Here is a 12,065-nt window from a genome sequence, read left to right on the forward strand (position 1 = left end):
GTATATATATATATTGGGGGAGGGGTGCAGTATATATATATATTGGGGGAGGGGTGCAGTATATATATATATATATTGGGGGGGTGCAGTTATATATATATATTGGGGGAGGGGTGCAGTATATATATATATTGGGGGAGGGGTGCAGTATATATATATATTGGGGAGGGGTGCAGTAGGGTGAGTATAATATATATATTGGGGGAGGGGTGCAGTATATATATATATTGGGTGCAGTATATATATATATATATATATATATATATATTGGGGGAGGGGTGCAGTATATATATATATTGGGGGAGGGGTGCAGTATATATATATATTGGGGGAGGGTGCAGTATATATATATATTGGGGGAGGGGTGCAGTATATATATATATATATTGGGGGAGGGGTGCAGTATATATATATATTGGGGGAGGGGTGCAGTATATATATATATATTGGGGGAGGGGTGCAGTATATATATATAATTGGGGGAGGGGTGCAGTATATATATATATTGGGGGAGGGGTGCAGTATATATATATATTGGGGGAGGGGTGCAGTATATATATATATATTGGGGAGGGTGCAGTATATATATATATTGGGGAGGGGTGCAGTATATATATATATTGGGGAGGGGTGCAGTATATATATATATTGGGGGAGGGGTGCAGTATATATATATATTGGGGGAGGGGTGCAGTATATATATATATTGGGGGAGGGGTGCAGTATATATATATATTGGGGGAGGGGTGCAGTATATATATATATTGGGGGAGGGGTGCAGTATATACATATATATATATTGGGGGAGGGGTGCAGTATATATATATATATATATTGGGGGAGGGTGCAGTATATATATATATATTGGGGGAGGGGTGCAGTATATATATATATATTGGGGGAGGGGTGCAGTATATATATATATATTGGGGGAGGGGTGCAGTATATATATATATTGGGGGAGGGGTGCAGTATATATATATATTGGGGGAGGGGTGCAGTATATATATATTGGGGGAGGGGTGCAGTATATAATATATATATTGGGGGAGGGGTGCAGTATATATATATATATATTGGGGAGTGGTGCAGTATATATATATATTGGGGGAGGGGTGCAGTCATATATATATATTGGGGGGAGGGGTGCAGTATATATATATATTGGGGGAGGGGTGCAGTATATATATATATTGGGGGAGGGGTGCAGTATATATATATATTGGGGGAGGGGTGCAGTATATATATATATTGGGGGAGGGGTGCAGTATATATATATATTGGGGGAGGGGTGCAGTATATATATATATATTGGGGGAGGGGTGCAGTATATATATATATTGGGGGAGGGGTGCAGTATAATATATATTGGGGGAGGGGTGCAGTATATATATATATTGGGGGAGGGGTGCAGTATATATATATATATTGGGGAGGGGTGCAGTATATATATATATATTGGGGGAGGGGTGCAGTATATATATATATATTGGGGGAGGGGTGCAGTATATATATATATATTGGGGGAGGGGTGCAGTATATATATATATATTGGGGGAGGGGTGCAGTATATATATATATTGGGGGAGGGGTGCAGTATATATATATATATTGGGGGAGGGGTGCAGTATATATTATATATATATATATTGGGGGAGGGGTGCAGTATATATATATATATTGGGGGAGGGGTGCAGTATATATATATATTGGGGGAGGGGTGCAGTAATATATATATATTGGGGGAGGGGTGCAGTATATATATATATATTGGGGGAGGGGTGCAGTATATATATATATTGGGGGAGGGGTGCAGTATATATATATATTGGGGGAGGGGTGCAGTATATATATATATATTGGGGGAGGGGTGCAGTATATATATATATTGGGGGAGGGGTGCAGTATATATATATATATTGGGGGAGGGGTGCAGTATATATATATATTGGGGGAGGGGTGCAGTATATATATATATATATTGGGGGAGGGGTGCAGTATATATATATATTGGGGGAGGGGTGCAGTATATATATATATATATATGATATATTATATATATATATATTGGGGGAGGGGTGCAGTATATATATATATTGGGGGAGGGGTGCAGATATATATATATATATTGGGGGAGGGGTGCAGTATATATATATATATTGGGGGAGGGGTGCAGTATATATATATATATTGGGGGAGGGGTGCAGTATATATATATATTGGGGGAGGGGTGCAGTATATATATATATATTGGGGGAGGGGTGCAGTATATATATATATTGGGGGAGGGGTGCAGTATATATATATATTGGGGGAGGGGTGCAGTATATATATATATTGGGGGAGGGGTGCAGTATATATATATATTGGGGGAGGGGTGCAGTATATATATATATTGGGGGAGGGGTGCAGTATATATATATATTGGGGAGGGGTGCAGTTATATATATATATTGATATATTGGGGGAGGGGTGCAGTATATATATATATTGGGGAGGGGTGCAGTATATATATATATTGGGGGAGGGGTGCAGTATATATATATATTGGGGGAGGGGTGCAGTATATATATATATTGGGGGAGGGGTGCAGTATATATATATATTGGGGGAGGGGTGCAGTATATATATATATATTGGGGGAGGGGTGCAGTATATATATTGGGGGAGGTTGCGGTTATATTATATATTGGGGGAGGGGTGCAGTATATATATATATATTGGGGGGGGTGCAGTTATATATATATATTGGGGGAGGGGTGCAGTATATATATATATATTGGGGAGGGGTGCAGTATATATATATATTGGGGGAGGGGTGCAGTATATATATATATATTGGGGGAGGGGTGCAGTATATATATATATATTGGGGGAGGGGTGCAGTATATATATATATTGGGGGAGGGGTGCAGTATATTATATATTGGGGGAGGGGTGCAGTATATATATATATTGGGGGAGGGGTGCAGTATATATATATATATATATATTGGGGGAGGGGTGCAGTATATATATATATATTGGGGGGGGGTGCAGTATATATATATATATTGGGGGAGGGGTGCAGTATATATATATATTGGGGGAGGGGTGCAGTATATATATATATTGGGGGAGGGGTGCAGTATATATATATATTGGGGGAGGGGTGCAGTATATATATATATTGGGGGAGGGGTGCAGTATATATATATATTGGGGGAGGGGTGCAGTATATATATATATTGGGGGAGGGGTGCAGTATATATATATATTGGGGGAGGGGTGCAGTATATATATATATTGGGGGAGGGGTGCAGTATATATATATATTGGGGGAGGGGTGCAGTATATATATATATTGGGGGAGGGGTGCAGTATATATATATATTGGGGGAGGGGTGCAGTATATATATATATATATTGGGGGGGTGCAGTATATATATATATATTGGGGGAGGGGTGCAGTATATATATATATTGGGGGGGTGCAGTATATATATATATTGGGGGGGGTGCAGTATATATATATATTGGGGGAGGGGTGCAGTATATATATATATTGGGGGAGGGGTGCAGTATATATATATATATTGGGGGAGGGGTGCAGTATATATATATATTGGGGGAGGGGTGCAGTATATATATATATTGGGGGAGGGGTGCAGTATATATATATATTGGGGGAGGGGTGCAGTATATATATATATTGGGGGAGGGGTGCAGTATATATATATATTGGGGGAGGGGTGCAGTATATATATATATATATATTGGGGAGGGGTGCAGTAATATATATATATATATATATTGGGGGAGGGGTGCAGTATATATATATATTGGGGGAGGGTGCAGTATATATATATATTGGGGGAGGGGTGCAGTATATATATATATTGGGGGAGGGGTGCAGTATATATATATATATATTGGGGGAGGGGTGCAGTATATATATATATTGGGGGAGGGGTGCAGTATATATATATATTGGGGGAGGGGTGCAGTATATATATATATATATATTGGGGGAGGGGTGCAGTATATATATATATATTGGGGGAGGGGTGCAGTATATATATATATATTGGGGGAGGGGTGCAGTATATATATATATATATTGGGGGAGGGGTGCAGTATATATATATATTGGGGGGAGGGGTGCAGTATATATATATATTGGGGAGGGGTGCAGTATATATATATATATTGGGGGAGGGGTGCAGTATATATATATATATTGGGGGAGGGGTGCAGTATATATATATATTGGGGGAGGGGTGCAGTATATATATATATATTGGGGGAGGGGTGCAGTATATATATATATATATATATTGGGGGAGGGGTGCAGTATATATATATATATATATATTGGGGGAGGGGTGCAGTATATATATATATTGTGGGAGGGGTGCAGTATATATATATATATTGGGGGAGGGGTGCAGTATATATATATATATATTGGGGGAGGGGTGCAGTATATATATATATATTGGGGGAGGGGTGCAGTATATATATATATATTGGGGGAGGGGTGCAGTATATATATATATATATATTGGGGGAGGGGTGCAGTATATATATATATATTGGGGGAGGGGTGCAGTATATATATATATATTGGGGGAGGGGTGCAGTATATATATATATTGGGGGAGGGGTGCAGTATATATATATATTGGGGGGGGGTGCAGTATATATATATATATTGGGGGAGGGGTGCAGTATATATATATATATTGGGGGAGGGGTGCAGTATATATATATATTGGGGGAGGGGTGCAGTATATATATATATATTGGGGGAGGGGTGCAGTATATATATATATATTGGGGGAGGGGTGCAGTATATATATATATTGGGGGGGGGTGCAGTATATATATATATTGGGGGGGGGTGCAGTATATATATATATATTGGGGGGGGGTGCAGTATATATATATATATTGGGGGAGGGGTGCAGTATATATATATATATTGGGGGAGGGGTGCAGTATATATATATATATATTGGGGGAGGGGTGCAGTATATATATATATATTGGGGGAGGGGTGCAGTATATATATATATATTGGGGGAGGGGTGCAGTATATATATATATATATATATATTGGGGGGGGTGCAGTATATATATATATTGGGGGGGGGTGCAGTATATATATATATATTGGGGGAGGGGTGCAGTATATATATATATATATTGGGGGAGGGGTGCAGTATATATATATATATATTGGGGAGGGGTGCAGTATATATATATATATTGGGGGAGGGGTGCAGTATATATATATATATATATATTGGGGGAGGGTGCAGTATATATATATATATTGGGGGGGTGCAGTATATATATATATATTGGGGGGGGTGCAGTATATATATATATATTGGGGGAGGGGTGCAGTATATATATATATATATTGGGGGGGTGCAGTATATATATATATATTGGGGGAGGGGTGCAGTATATATATATATATTGGGGGAGGGGTGCAGTATATATATATATATATTGGGGGAGGGGTGCAGTATATATATATATATTGGGGGAGGGGTGCAGTATATATATATATTGGGGGGGGGTGCAGTATATATATATATTGGGGGGGGGTGCAGTATATATATATATATTGGGGGAGGGGTGCAGTATATATATATATTGGGGGAGGGGTGCAGTATATATATATATTGGGGGAGGGGTGCAGTATATATATATATTGGGGGAGGGGTGCAGTATATATATATATATTGGGGGAGGGGTGCAGTATATATATATATATTGGGGGAGGGGTGCAGTATATATATATATATATATTATATTGGGGGGGGGGTGCAGTTATATATATATTGGGGGAGGGGTGCAGTATATATATATATATTGGGGGAGGGGTGCAGTATATATATATATATATTGGGGGAGGGGTGCAGTTATATATATATATTGGGGGAGGGGTGCAGTTATATATATTGGGGGAGGGGTGCAGTTATATATATATATATATTGGGGGAGGGGTGCAGTATATATATATATTGGGGGAGGGGTGCAGTATATTATATATATATATTGGGGGGGGGTGCAGTATATATATATATATTGGGGGAGGGGTGCAGTATATATATATATATATTGGGGGAGGGGTGCAGTATATATATATATATTGGGGGAGGGGTGCAGTATATATATATATATTGGGGGAGGAGTGCAGTATATATATATATATTGGGGGAGGGGTGCAGTATATATATATATATTGGGGGAGGGGTGCAGTATATATATATATTGGGGGGGGGTGCAGTATATATATATATATTGGGGGAGGGGTGCAGTATATATATATATATTGGGGGAGGGGTGCAGTATATATATATATTGGGGGAGGGGTGCAGTATATATATATATTGGGGGAGGGGTGCAGTATATATATATATTGGGGGAGGGGTGCAGTATATTATATATATTGGGGGAGGGGTGCAGTATATATATATATATTGGGGGAGGGGTGCAGTATATATATATATTGGGGGAGGGGTGCAGTATATATATATATATATTGGGGGAGGGGTGCAGTATATATATATATATTGGGGGAGGGGTGCAGTATATATATATATATTGGGGGAGGGGTGCAGTATATATATATATATATTGGGGGAGGGGTGCAGTATATATATATATTGGGGGAGGGGTGCAGTATATATATATATTGGGGGAGGGGTGCAGTATATATATATATTGGGGGAGGGGTGCAGTATATATATATATTGGGGGAGGGGTGCAGTATATATATATATTGGGGGAGGGGTGCAGTATATATATATATTGGGGGAGGGGTGCAGTATATATATATATATTGGGGGAGGGGTGCAGTATATATATATATTGGGGGAGGGGTGCAGTATATATATATATTGGGGGAGGGGTGCAGTATATATATATATTGGGGGAGGGGTGCAGTATATATATATATATATATATTGGGGGAGGGGTGCAGTAATATAATATATATATATTGGGGGAGGGGTGCAGTATATATATATATATTGGGGGAGGGGTGCAGTATATATATATATTGGGGGAGGGGTGCAGTATATATATATATATTGGGGGAGGGGTGCAGTATATATATATATTGGGGGAGGGGTGCAGTATATATATATATTGGGGGAGGGGTGCAGTATATATATATATTGGGGGAGGGGTGCAGTATTATATATATATTGGGGGAGGGGTGCAGTATATATATATATTGGGGGAGGGGTGCAGTATATATATATATTGGGGGAGGGGTGCAGTATATATATATATTGGGGGAGGGGTGCAGTATATATATATATTGGGGGAGGGGTGCAGTATATATATATATATATTTGGGGGAGGGGTGCAGTATATATATATATATTGGGGGAGGGGTGCAGTATATATATATATATTGGGGGAGGGGTGCAGTATATATATATATATTGGGGGAGGGGTGCAGTATATATATATATTGGGGGAGGGGTGCAGTATATATATATATATTGGGGGAGGGGTGCAGTATATATATATATATTGGGGGAGGGGTGCAGTATATATATATATTTGGGGGAGGGGTGCAGTATATATATATATATTGGGGGAGGGGTGCAGTATATATATATATTGGGGGAGGGGTGCAGTATATATATATATTGGGGGAGGGGTGCAGTATATATATATATTGGGGGAGGGGTGCAGTATATATATATATTGGGGGAGGGGTGCAGTATATATATATATTGGGGGAGGGGTGCAGTATATATATATTGGGGGAGGGGTGCAGTATATATATATATATTGGGGGAGGGGTGCAGAATATATATATATATTGGGGGAGGGGTGCAGTATATATATATATTGGGGGAGGGGTGCAGTATATATATATATTGGGGGAGGGGTGCAGTATATATATATATTGGGGGAGGGGTGCAGTATATATATATATTGGGGGAGGGGTGCAGTATATATATATATTGGGGGAGGGGTGCAGTATATATATATATTGGGGGAGGGGTGCAGTATATATATATATTGGGGGAGGGGTGCAGTATATATATATATTGGGGGAGGGGTGCAGTATATATATATATATATTGGGGGAGGGGTGCAGTATATATATATATTGGGGGAGGGGTGCAGTATATATATATATTGGGGGAGGGGTGCAGTATATATATATATTGGGGGAGGGGTGCAGTATATATATATATTGGGGGAGGGGTGCAGTATATATATATATTGGGGAAGGGGTGCAGTATATATATATATATTGGGGGAGGGGTGCAGTATATATATATATTGGGGGAGGGGTGCAGTATATATATATATTGGGGGAGGGGTGCAGTATATATATATATTGGGGGAGGGGTGCAGTATATATATATATATTGGGGGAGGGGTGCAGTATATATATATATATTGGGGGAGGGGTGCAGTATATATATATATTGGGGGAGGGGTGCAGTATATATATATATTGGGGGAGGGGTGCAGTATATATATATATTGGGGGAGGGGTGCAGTATATATATATATATTGGGGGAGGGGTGCAGTATATATATATATTGGGGGAGGGGTGCAGTATATATATATATATTGGGGGAGGGGTGCAGTATATATATATATTGGGGGAGGGGTGCAGTATATATATATATATTGGGGGAGGGGTGCAGTATATATATATATATTGGGGGAGGGGTGCAGTATATATATATATTGGGGGAGGGGTGCAGTATATATATATATATATTGGGGGAGGGGTGCAGTATATATATATATATTGGGGGAGGGGTGCAGTATATATATATATTGGGGGAGGGGTGCAGTATATATATATATTGGGGGAGGGGTGCAGTATATATATATATTGGGGGAGGGGTGCAGTATATATATATATTGGGGGAGGGGTGCAGTATATATATATATTGGGGGAGGGGTGCAGTATATATATATATTGGGGGAGGGGTGCAGTATATATATATATTGGGGGGGGGTGCAGTATATATATATATATTGGGGGAGGGGTGCAGTATATATATATATTGGGGGAGGGGTGCAGTATATATATATATTGGGGGAGGGGTGCAGTATATATATATATTGGGGGAGGGGTGCAGTATATATATATATTGGGGGAGGGGTGCAGTATATATATATATTGGGGGAGGGGTGCAGTATATATATATATTGGGGGAGGGGTGCAGTATATATATATATTGGGGGAGGGGTGCAGTATATATATATATATTGGGGGAGGGGTGCAGTATATATATATATATTGGGGGAGGGGTGCAGTATATATATATATTGGGGGAGGGGTGCAGTATATATATATATATTGGGGGAGGGGTGCAGTATATATATATATATTGGGGGAGGGGTGCAGTATATATATATATTGGGGGAGGGGTGCAGTATATATATATATATTGGGGGAGGGGTGCAGATATATATATATATTGGGGGAGGGGTGCAGTATATATATATATTGGGGGAGGGGTGCAGTATATATATATATTGGGGGAGGGGTGCAGTATATATATATATTGGGGGAGGGGTGCAGTATATATATATATTGGGGGAGGGGTGCAGTATATATATATATTGGGGGAGGGGTGCAGTATATATATATATATTGGGGGAGGGGTGCAGTATATATATATATATTGGGGGAGGGGTGCAGTATATATATATATTGGGGGAGGGGTGCAGTATATATATATATTGGGGGAGGGGTGCAGTATATATATATATATTGGGGGAGGGGTGCAGTATATATATATATTGGGGGAGGGGTGCAGTATATATATATATATTGGGGGAGGGGTGCAGTATATATATATATTGGGGAGGGGTGCAGTATATATATATATTGGGGGAGGGGTGCAGTATATATATATATTGGGGGAGGGGTGCAGTATATATATATATATATATATATTGGGGGAGGGGTGCAGTATATATATATATATATATTGGGGGAGGGGTGCAGTATATATATATATATATATTGGGGGAGGGGTGCAGTATATATATATATTGGGGGAGGGGTGCAGTATATATATATATTGGGGGAGGGGTGCAGTATATATATATATATTGGGGGAGGGGTGCAGTATATATATATATTGGGGGAGGGGTGCAGTATATATATATATTGGGGGAGGGGTGCAGTATATATATATATTGGGGGAGGGGTGCAGTATATATATATATATATATTGGGGGAGGGGTGCAGTATATATATATATATTGGGGGAGGGGTGCAGTATATATATATATATATTGGGGGAGGGGTGCAGTATATATATATATATATTGGGGGAGGGGTGCAGTATATATATATATATTGGGGGAGGGGTGCAGTATATATATATATATTGGGGGAGGGGTGCAGTATATATATATATATTGGGGGAGGGGTGCAGTATATATATATATTGGGGGAGGGGTGCAGTATATATATATATTGGGGGAGGGGTGCAGTATATATATATATTGGGGGGGGTGCAGTATATATATATATTGGGGGAGGGGTGCAGTATATATATATATTGGGGGAGGGGTGCAGTATATATATATATTGGGGGAGGGGTGCAGTATATATATATATTGGGGGGGGGTGCAGTATATATATATATATTGGGGGAGGGGTGCAGTATATATATATATATATTGGGGGAGGGGTGCAGTATATATATATATATTGGGGGAGGGGTGCAGTATATATATATATATTGGGGGAGGGGTGCAGTATATATATATATTGGGGGAGGGGTGCAGTATATATATATATTGGGGGAGGGGTGCAGTATATATATATATATTGGGGGAGGGGTGCAGTATATATATATATATATTGGGGGAGGGGTGCAGTATATATATATATATTGGGGGAGGGGTGCAGTATATATATATATATTGGGGGAGGGGTGCAGTATATATATATATTGGGGGAGGGGTGCAGTGTATATATATATATTGGGGGAGGGGTGCAGTATATATATATATTGGGGGAGGGGTGCAGTATATATATATATATTGGGGGAGGGGTGCAGTATATATATATATATTGGGGGAGGGGTGCAGTATATATATATATTGGGGGAGGGGTGCAGTATATATATATATTGGGGGAGGGGTGCAGTATATATATATATTGGGGGAGGGGTGCAGTATATATATATATATTGGGGGGGGGTGCAGTATATATATATATTGGGGGAGGGGTGCAGTATATATATATATTGGGGGAGGGGTGCAGTATATATATATATTGGGGGAGGGGTGCAGTATATATATATATATATATTGGGGGAGGGGTGCAGTATATATATATATTGGGGGAGGGGTGCAGTATATATATATATTGGGGGAGGGGTGCAGTATATATATATATATATATTGGGGGAGGGGTGCAGTATATATATATATATATTGGGGGAGGGGTGCAGTATATATATATATTGGGGGAGGGGTGCAGTATATATATATATTGGGGGAGGGGTGCAGTATATATATATATATTGGGGGAGGGGTGCAGTGTATATATATATATATATTGGGGGAGGGGTGCAGTATATATATATATTGGGGGAGGGGTGCAGTATATATATATATATATATATTGGGGGAGGGGTGCAGTATATATATATATATATATTGGGGGAGGGGTGCAGTATATATATATATTGGGGGAGGGGTGCAGTATATATATATATTGGGGGAGGGGTGCAGTATATATATATATATATATTGGGGGAGGGGTGCAGTATATATATATATATTGGGGGAGGGGTGCAGTATATATATATATTGGGGGAGGGGTGCAGTATATATATATATATATATTGGGGGAGGGGTGCAGTATATATATATATTGGGGGAGGGGTGCAGTATATATATATATTGGGGGAGGGGTGCAGTATATATATATATTGGGGGAGGGTCGGCACTCACCCTGCAGGAGATCGGGAGACCCCGCGTTATCCCTCTCGGGCTCAGCCGCAGGCACAGCACTGCACACGGAGCCGCCATGACACTGACCTCCAGCCTCGCC

This window comes from Phyllobates terribilis, unplaced genomic scaffold (genome assembly GCF_046119375.1).
Source record: "Phyllobates terribilis strain yellow unplaced genomic scaffold, ASM4611937v1 Scaffold_25__1_contigs__length_18738178, whole genome shotgun sequence".
Classification (NCBI taxonomy): domain Eukaryota; kingdom Metazoa; phylum Chordata; class Amphibia; order Anura; family Dendrobatidae; genus Phyllobates; species Phyllobates terribilis.